This window comes from Scomber japonicus, chromosome 13 (genome assembly GCF_027409825.1).
Source record: "Scomber japonicus isolate fScoJap1 chromosome 13, fScoJap1.pri, whole genome shotgun sequence".
In the NCBI taxonomy this organism is placed as follows: domain Eukaryota; kingdom Metazoa; phylum Chordata; class Actinopteri; order Scombriformes; family Scombridae; genus Scomber; species Scomber japonicus.
In genome coordinates, this window is record NC_070590.1 from 4198634 (window position 1) to 4207938 (window position 9305).

The 9305-nt window shown below is 46.0% G+C and overlaps 1 pseudogene; it reads left to right on the top strand.

Annotated features, from left to right (window-relative positions):
• Nucleotides 1-4670: 4670 nt before the first annotated feature.
• The window catches only part of LOC128371777 (glutamate receptor 1-like), a 51021-nt pseudogene continuing 46386 nt past the window's right edge, over nucleotides 4671-9305 (top strand).

A 9305-nucleotide genomic window follows, 5' to 3' on the forward strand; every position in this document is an offset into this window, starting at 1 on the left:
TGTCTCGTTGTGCTGTGTATTCATATGTAGACCAATGATATGATGCTTTACAGTTACAGTAGACACACACACACACACACACACACACACACACACACACACACACACACACACACACACACAGCTGACGAGGAGGAGCTCAAATATTATGTAAAGATTATATTTTACTCCGATGCTGATTCTTCCTTTTTCTGTTGTTCTGCTCTTTGCATTTTTAAGTTTTACTGTAATGTACTTTCTGTTCTGGTGTGAGTGTGCAGATGGAGGAAGACCACACACACACACACACAGACACACACACACACACATACACACACTGATTGTGAGGTAATAACCCTGCAGGAGTGTCGCTGTGTGTGTGCGTCAGACTCTATCTTTGAAGTTCCTCCTTCAGTGTGTCTCTCTCTGCTCTTTGAAGTCTATCTGAATTCTGCTGACTTGTCTTTTGAACACGTTGTCCATCTGTGTGTGTGTGTGTGTGTGTGTGTGTGCGCGTGTGTGTGTGTGTGTGTGTGTGTGTACAGTAAAATGCTGATGTGATTACTCTGTGTTGACTCATAGGATTTTTAGTTAGGTTGTAGAAACACTAAAGAGATTTAAAGATGCCCTGCAGACATGCATTAAGACATGTAGAAACACTCTGCTAGGAATCATAATGTGTGGCTCATATGGTTTTATACACCCCCCCCCCCCCCCCCAAAAGAAAGAGTGTAATTACAATGTTTAAATCCTTAAAGTGGCATCTGCTGCGTCTCCTCATTAAACTTCTTGAATCTATGAATATGTAAATGTACTAAAGTTTTCCTGCTGGACTCAAATCACATGGATGGATTATAAGAGATGAGTAGTGGAGCTTAGTGCAACAAACACATGTATCATTATATTTGTAAGGAAGGAGGAAGGGAGGAAGGAAGGAAGGAAGGAAGGAAAGGAGGGAGGGAGGGAGGGAGGGAGGAAGGAAGGAACGAAACGAAGACAGGAAGGACAGAGGGAAGAAAGGAAGGAAGGAAAAGAAGACAGGAAGGAGGGAGGAAGGATCGAAAGGAAGGAAAGGAAGGAGGGAGAAAGGAGGAAGGAAGGAAGGGAGAAAGGAAGGACAGAGGGAAGAAAGGAAGGAAGGAAAAGAAGACAGGAAGGAGGGAGGAAAGATCGAAAGGAAGGAGGTAGGAAGGATCGAAAGGAAGGAAAAGAAGACAGGATGTTTACCGTAGTTATAACTTCCTGTTCTGCTACGGAGCCAAGATGGCGTCCGTTGAGGCTGAGAAGTGTCCACAGTTACACTCTCAACTTTTTGACTGTTTTAACCCAAACCATCCACAGAGCCTGATTCACTAATGATGAAGATTTACTTGTGTGTGTAAAGTAAAGTATATTTAATACTTTTGCCTTAACCCTCCTGTTGTCCTTGAGTCAAGGAAGGAAGGAAGGAAGGAAGGAAGGAGGGAGGGAGGGAGGGAAGGAGGAAAGGAAGGAAGGAAGGAAAAGAGGGAAGGAAGGACAGAGGGAAAGAATGATGGAAGGGAAGGGAAGGGAAGGAAGGAAGGAAGGAAGGAAGGAAAGAAGGAAGGAAAAGAAGACAGGAAGGAGAAGGACAGAGGGAAGGAAGGAAGGAAGGTAGGGAGGAAAAGAGGACAGGGAGGATGGAAGGAAGGAAAAGAGGAAGAAGGGCTGGATTAGCCCACGGGCCGCATGTTTGACACCTTTGTTTTAAAGTGTTTGACCTGATGAGGATGGAGTCTGTTTCTCTGTGTCTGGATCTTTTACCTGCATCAGGTTAGGGTTAACCCTCGGGCCAGGGTTAGGGTTAGGGGTTAGGGTTAGGGTCAGGTTCCAGGTTTGATGGTGAGGTCGAGTTTCAGCGTATCTGATTCCTGCTTCCTGTCTCTTTGTGTGAGGTCCAGCTCCTCTGCTTAATAATAGATCACTACTCAGGAAATGAGACGAGATAAGAGATGCTTCCTCTAGACATGAACTCCATCCTGGATACTTCATCACATCAGCCTTTTATTTATTTATTTATTTATTTATTATTTAAATCAGCAAACAGAAATAAACCCTCACAAGTCTGCAGCGTGTCAGAGTGAAGAAGCTTTTTTGAAGTTTCACCCCGGCCAAGTCCAGCCTGAGGCAGACATCACAAGAGCTTCATTCCTCTGAAAGAAGAAGAAGAAGAAGAAGAGAAGAGAAGAGAGCTTGACATTCAGTTCAAGAAGCCAAACTCACTCCTCAGAATCTCACATGAAAAGAATCAGAGCAGAGAGGAGTAGAGAGGAGCAGAGAGGAGTTAGAGAGGAGCAGAGAGGAGCAGAGAGGAGTTAGAGAGGAGCAGAGAGGAGTTAGAGAGGAGTAGAAAGGAGTTAGAGAGGAGTAGAGAGGAGTAGAAAGGAGTTAGAGAGGAGTAGAGGAGGAGTAGAGAGGAGTAGGAAGGAGTTAGAGAGGAGTAGAGAGGAGTAGAAAGGAGTTAGAGAGGAGTAGAGAGGAGTAGAAAGGAGTTAGAGAGGAGTAGAGAGGAGTAGAAAGGAGTAGAGAGGAGTAGAAAGGAGTTAGAGAGGAGTAGAGAGGAGTAGAAAGGAGTTAGAGAGGAGTAGAGAGGAGTAGAAAGGAGTTAGAGAGGAGCAGAGAGGAGTTAGAGAGGAGTAGAAAGGAGTTAGAGAGGAGCAGAGAGGAGCAGAGAGGAGTAGAGAGGAGTAGAGAGGAGTAGAGAGGAGCAGAACTGCAGGTTGGAGCTTGTGTTTAATGACAGAAATAGAAACTCAGGTGTTCGCAGCTGTTAGCGTCGTAGCTTTAGCATCTTTAGCATCTTTAGCTTTCTTATAATAGTTATCAACAGATTCTTTTTGCCAGGACTGTCTTCTCTGTGCAGGGAAGGAAGGAGGGAAAGGAAGGAAGACAGGAAGGACAGAGGGAAGTAAGGAAGGAAGGAAGGAAGGAAAAGAAGACAGGAAGGACAGAGGGAAGGGAGGAAGGACGGAAGGAAGGAGGGAAAGGAAGGAAGGACAGAAGGAAGGAAGGAGGGAAAGGAAGGAAGGAAGGAAGGAAGGAAAAGAAGACAGGAAGGACAGAGGGAGGGAGGAAGGAAGGAAGGAGGGAAAGGAAGGAAGGACAGAAGGAAGGAATAGCAGGACGGTTTGATTTGAACAGGTGATGCTGCCCAGTGTGTTTTACTTGTTGGAAAGTGTATTCTTTCTTATCAATTGATTAGTTGATCAACAGATTTTTTTTTTTATCATTCATTCTGATTATCTTTAAATGATCATTTATTAATGAAAGGTTCTCAAATGGGATGATTTTGGGTTTTTTTACTATAATTTGATCATGTTTGCAGTTTGGACTGTCTCAAAACTTTACTTTGAGGTCTCTGAGTAAGGCTGCGTTCACACTGCAGCAAATCTGATTCTAATCTGATTTTTAGGCCTGACTGTCCACACTGTTTTTAGAAAGTGTCCAAATCGGATTTGGCTCTGTTCAGACTGGGCCACATTAATGACCAATCTGACAGGTTGCCGTGGCAACATCGTCGGAGCGGAGCCGTCATCTAGCGTGTATTGTGTGATGTCATATCATTGCGACAGCAACAACAAACCCTCGAGCTTCGCTTGAACCGAGCCATCTCCCCAAAGATTAAGAGTTTGGTTTGGTCCTCTGTCCATGGACTGATGTTTTCGACGTCCTCCGTTGCCTCCAGTGATATCGCCTAGCAACAACAACTGGAATAAGTCCTCCAGTGATATCACCTAGCAACAACAACTGGAATAAGCCCTCCAGTGATATCACCTAGCAACAACAACTGGAATAAGTCCTCCAGTGATATCACCTAGCAACAACAGCTGGAATAAGTCCTCCAGTGATATCACCTAGCAACAACAGCTGGAATAAGTCCTCCAGTGATATCACCTAGCAACAACAGCTGGAATAAGTCCTCCAGTGATATCACCTAGCAACAACAACTGGAATAAGTCCTCCAGTGATATCACCTAGCAACAACAGCTGGAATAAGTCCTCCAGTGATATCACCTAGCAACAACAGCCGGAATAAGTCCTCCAGTGATATCACCTAGCAACAACAGCTGGAATAAGTCCTCCAGTGATATCACCTAGCAACAACAACTGGAATAAGTCCTCCAGTGATATCACCTAGCAACAACAACTGGAATAAGTCCTCCAGTGATATCACTTAGCAACAACAACTGGAATAAGCCCTCCAGTGATATCACCTAGCAACAACAGCTGGAATAAGTCCTTCAGTGATATCACCTAACAACAACTGGAATAAGCGGGTCTGGCGTCGCATAGAGTGACGTAGCGTAGAGACGTAGAGAGACGTCATGGACAGTCTAAACCGATATGAGTGTTTGGAGCTGTTCAGACTCAGACACATCTGTCCAAACTTCCTCCCAAAGGTGGTTTATATCTGGTTTGCAAAAATCGGATTTCATGTGATTTATGACTGTTCAGACTTCAGAAGAGTAGTGTAGTCGTGTAGTCTTGTAATATCAGGAACATTTAGTTATTACAGTGTTAAACAGGATGGAGTTGAGAGCTCTGGATCTATTTTTCTTGTACTTTCTAACTTTGTAATGTATTTTATGTTTTGTGTTGATGTTTTCTCCTCTTTCTTTCTTCTCTCCATTAATGATGTCATCATCTCCTCTCTCATCAGACTCTGACTGATGGGAACTGATGTAGTGTTTTGTGCCCCCCCGTCAGGTCTGTCGGTGCTGCAGAGGATCTTGGACACGGCGGCGGAGCGAGGTTGGCAGGTCACCTCCGTTAACTTGGACACGCTGACAGAAGCCGGCTTCATCAAGCTGCTGGCCGACCTCGACTTCAAGAAGGATTATCACATCATCATCGACTGTGAGCTGGAGAGACTCAGCTCCATCCTCAACGTGGTAAAAGGCTCACTCCCTACCTCCCTCCCTCCCTCCCTCCTTACTCTTTTCATTCCTTCCTCCTGTCCCTCCTTCCTCACTTCCTTCTTTCCTCACTACCTTCCTTCTTTCCTCACTACCTATCTTCCTTCCTTCCTTCCTCTTTTCCTCCTTTCTTTCCTCCCTTCCTTCCTTCCTTCCTTCCGTCCTCCTTTCTTTCCTCCCTGCCTTCCTTCCTCCTTTCTTTCCTCCTTCCTTGCTTCCCTCCTTCCTCCCTGATGTCAGCAGTGATTTGTGTTATTCTTCGTTTATACACTAGAACAACCTGTATCTATAGCAACCATAACACAACCTGTATCTATAGCAACCATAACACAACCTGTATCTATAGCAACCATAACACAACCTGTATCTATAGCAACCATAACACAACCTGTATCTATAGCAACCGTAGAACAACCTGTATATATAGCAACCATAACACAACCTGTATCTATAGCAACCATAACACAACCTGTATCTATAGCAACCATAGAACAATCTGTATCTATAGCAACCATAGAACAACCTGTATCTATAGCAACCATAGAACAACCTGTATCTATAGCAACCATAGAACAACCTGTATCTATAGCAACCATAGCACAACTTGTATCTATAGCAACCATAGAACAACCTGTATCTATAGCAACCATAACACAACCTGTATCTATAGCAACCATAATATAACCTGTATCTATAGCAACCATTGCACAACCTGTATCTATAGCAACCGTAACACAACCTGTACCTATAGCAACCGTAACACAACCTGTATCTATAGCAACCATAAAACAACCTGTATCTATAGCAACCATAGAACAACCTGTATCTATAGCAACCATAACACAACCTGTATCTATAGCAACCATAGAACAATCTGTATCTATAGCAACCATAACACAACCTGTATCTATAGCAACCATAACACAATCTGTATCTATAGCAACCATAGAACAACCTGTATCTATAGCAACGATAGAACAACCTGTATCCATAGCAACCCTAACCCAATCTAATGGTCTGTCTGTGCATTACATACCTCGTACAAGTGCTAAAGATTTACCTAAAAGTTAAATGAGTTCAATAGATTTTGGTTTTTGACCAGATATCATGACACAAAGTGACTTATAGACAGTTGAGCAGACCTATAAAGGGTTCAGACGGCTGCTGAGGTGTGACGTGGCTGCAGAAGGACTTGGGGCATTTTTGATGTACAGCGTCGTATCGTCGGCATAGCAATGAAAATACATCCCAGTGTTTCCTTGTAGTGAGACGTTATACTCAGTCCAGTCAGACATTCAGGGCTTGAACCACTGAAGCTACAGAGTCTGACAGGCTAATGGTTGTGTAGCGGCGCTCTGATGTCTGTTTTTAGGAAGCCAAAAGCTACTCAGTGTGAACTCTGGCCAGAAACCTGCCATCATTTGGGAAACTCCTCTTCCTGCTGATGTCCAGCTGGCTGCCAGAGACGGGGAGGATCAGGTGCTGTTCTGGATCTGTGAAATGAAGCTTTTGGCTTCGGCTGAATTAATTGTCAGTTCAGTTACATTTACAGTCCGGCTGCTCTCATCAAGCTGCCTCCAGTCTGACTTCATGTGCTCCGTTTATTTCTGTCGGATGTATCAGGTGATGACGCTGAGCTGAGCTGACAGGTTGATTATTCAAGCTAACGGCTAACAGGCTAGCCAGCTGGGATTCCTAAATGTCAATAACAAGCTCGTTAGCTCGGCTGCTGACTGGACAGGAAGTTCACAGTTTATTCAAAGTCATATTTTGACTGGATGGAAGAAACAGAGGAAGGAAGGAAGGAAGGAAGGAAGGAAGAAAAGAAAGAAGGAAGGACAGATGGAAGAAACAGAGGAAGGAAGGAAGAAAGGAAGAAAAGAAAGAAGGACAGATTGAAGAAACGGAGGAAGAAACGGAGGAAGGAAGGAAGGAAGGACAGATGGAAGAAATGAAAACAGGAATGTAGGGAGGAAGGACAGATGGAAGGAAGGAAAGAAGGAAGGAAGGAAGGAAGAAACGGAGGAAGGACAGATGGAAGGAAGAAAGGAAGGAAGAACAGAAGGAAGAAAGGAACGAAGAAAGGAAAAAAGGAAGGTAGGACGGAAGGACAGATGGAAGGAAGGACAGAAGGAAGGAAGGAAGGAAGAAGGAAGGAAGGGAGGAAGGACAGATGGAAGGAAGAAAGGAAGGAAGGAAGAAAGGAAGGAAGGACAGATGGAAGGAAGGTAAAGAACACAGAAAGGAAAGTGGGCCGGATCGCACCCCTTCAGCGGCCCGGTTCTGGCCCACGAGCCTCATGTTTGACACCCCTGCTTTAAAATATGCCTGATCATTAGACTCAGCTGTGCATGGATGGACAGAGACGTATCGATCACACTAAATTAAAAAGAAGTTAATAATTATCTCTTCCTCTCCTTTAACCCTCCTGTAGTCCTCGAGTCAAGGAAGGAAAGGAGGGAGGAAGGAAAGGAAGGATGGGAAGGAGGAAGAAGGAAGGAAGGGACGAAAGGAAGGGAGGAAGGAGAGGAGGGAGGAAGAATGAAGGGAAGGAAGGAAGGAAAGGAGGTAGAAAAGGAAGAAGAAGGAAGGATGGGAAGGAGGAAAGGAAGGGAGGAAGGAAAGGAGGTAGGAAAAGAAGTGAGGAAGGAAGGAAAGGAGGGAGGGAGAAAAGAAAAGAAGAAGGGAGGAAGGAAGGAAAGAAGGACAGAGGAAAGAAGGAAGGAAAGGAGGGAGGGAGAAGGAAGGATGGGAAGGAGAAAGAAAGAAGGAAGGAAGGAAAGGAGGGAGGGAGGGAGAAAAGAAAAGAAGAAGGGAGGAAGGAAGGAAAGAAGGACAGAGGAAAGAAGGAAGGGAGGACGAGGAGTTGATCCATCAGCTGAGAAACCTCCGAGTCAACTCTCATCCAGTCAGAGGAGTCGCTTCCTTTTTTATATCCGCGTCATCCTACACAGAGTAACGCAGGCTGACAGCATGACAGGCTGTAAACTCTCACTGATTCTTAAAGAAGGAAGGAAAGGAGGGAGGGAAGGAGGAGGGAGGAAGGAAGGGAGGAAGGAAGGAAGGGAGTAACGCAGGGCTGACAGCATGACAGGCTGTAAACTCTCACTGATCCTTAACATCTTAACTCTAAATGGACCTAAATACTAAACTGTGATGGAGACAGAGAGGGATGATACGAGGAGACGCATAGCAACCGCTTCCTGCTCTCTGCTCTCTGCTTCCTGCTCTCTGATCTCTGCTCTCTGATCTCTGCTCCTGGGATGAACGGAGTGAAATGAGCTCAAGGGAGGAAGGAAGGAGGGAGGAAGGAAGGGAGGGATGAAGTAAGGAAGGTAGGAAAGCACTAAAGAAAGAAGGAAGGTAGGAGGGAGAGGAGGAATGGAGGAAGTAAGGGAGGGAGGGAGGGAGGGAGGGAGAAAGGAAAGAAGGAAGAGAGGGAGGGAATAGGAAGGGAGGAAAGGAGGGAGGAAGAAGGAAGGAAAGGAGGAAGGGAGGAAGGAGGGAAGGGAGGAAAGAAGAAAGGGAGGAAGGAAGGAAGGAGGGAGGAAGAAGGAAGGAAATGAGGAAGGAAGGAAGGGAGGGAGGGAGGGAAGGAAGGGAGGGAGGGAGGGAGGGAAGGAGGGATGAAAGGAGGGAGGGAGGGAGGAAGAGAGAAAAGGAGGAAGGAAGGGAGGGAGGGAGGGAGGGAGGGAGGGAGGGAGGGAGGGGAAGGAAGGAAGGAAGGAGAGGAGGAAGGGAGGAGGGAGGGAGGGATGAAAGGAGGGAGGGAGGGAGGAAGAGAGGAAAAGGAGGAAGGAAGGGAGGGGAGGGGCGGAAGGAAGGAGAGGAGGAAGGAAGGGGAGGAGGGAGAAAGGATCTTTCTCCCTCCCTCCTACATAGAGGTACACACAGGCCTCCATCTGTCTTTTCTCTCCTCTTCCTCCTCCTCTTCTCTACAACAGTTTCTCACTCCTCCTCCTCCTCCTCTTCCTCCTCTCTTCTCTACAACAATTTCTCACTCCTCCTCCTCCTCCTCTTCCTCCTCCTCTTCTCTACAACAGTTTCTCACTCCTCCTCCTCCTCCTCTTCCTCCTCCTCTTCTCTACAACAATTTCTCACTCCTCCTCCTCCTCCTCTTCCTCCTCCTCTTCTCTACAACAATTTCTCACTCCTCCTCCTCCTCCTCCTCTTCCTCCTGTTTCAAGCCTCCATCTGTCTTTTCTCTCCATCTTCCTTCCTCCTCTGTCTCCTCTTCCTCCTCTTCCTCCTCTGTCTCCTCTTCCTCCTCTTCTTCTCTACAACAGTTTCTCACTCCTCCTCCTCCTCCTCCTCTTCCTCTTCCTCCTGTTTCAAGCCCTCCATCTGTCTTTTCTCTCCATCGTCCTTCCTCTTTGTTCTCCCCTCCTA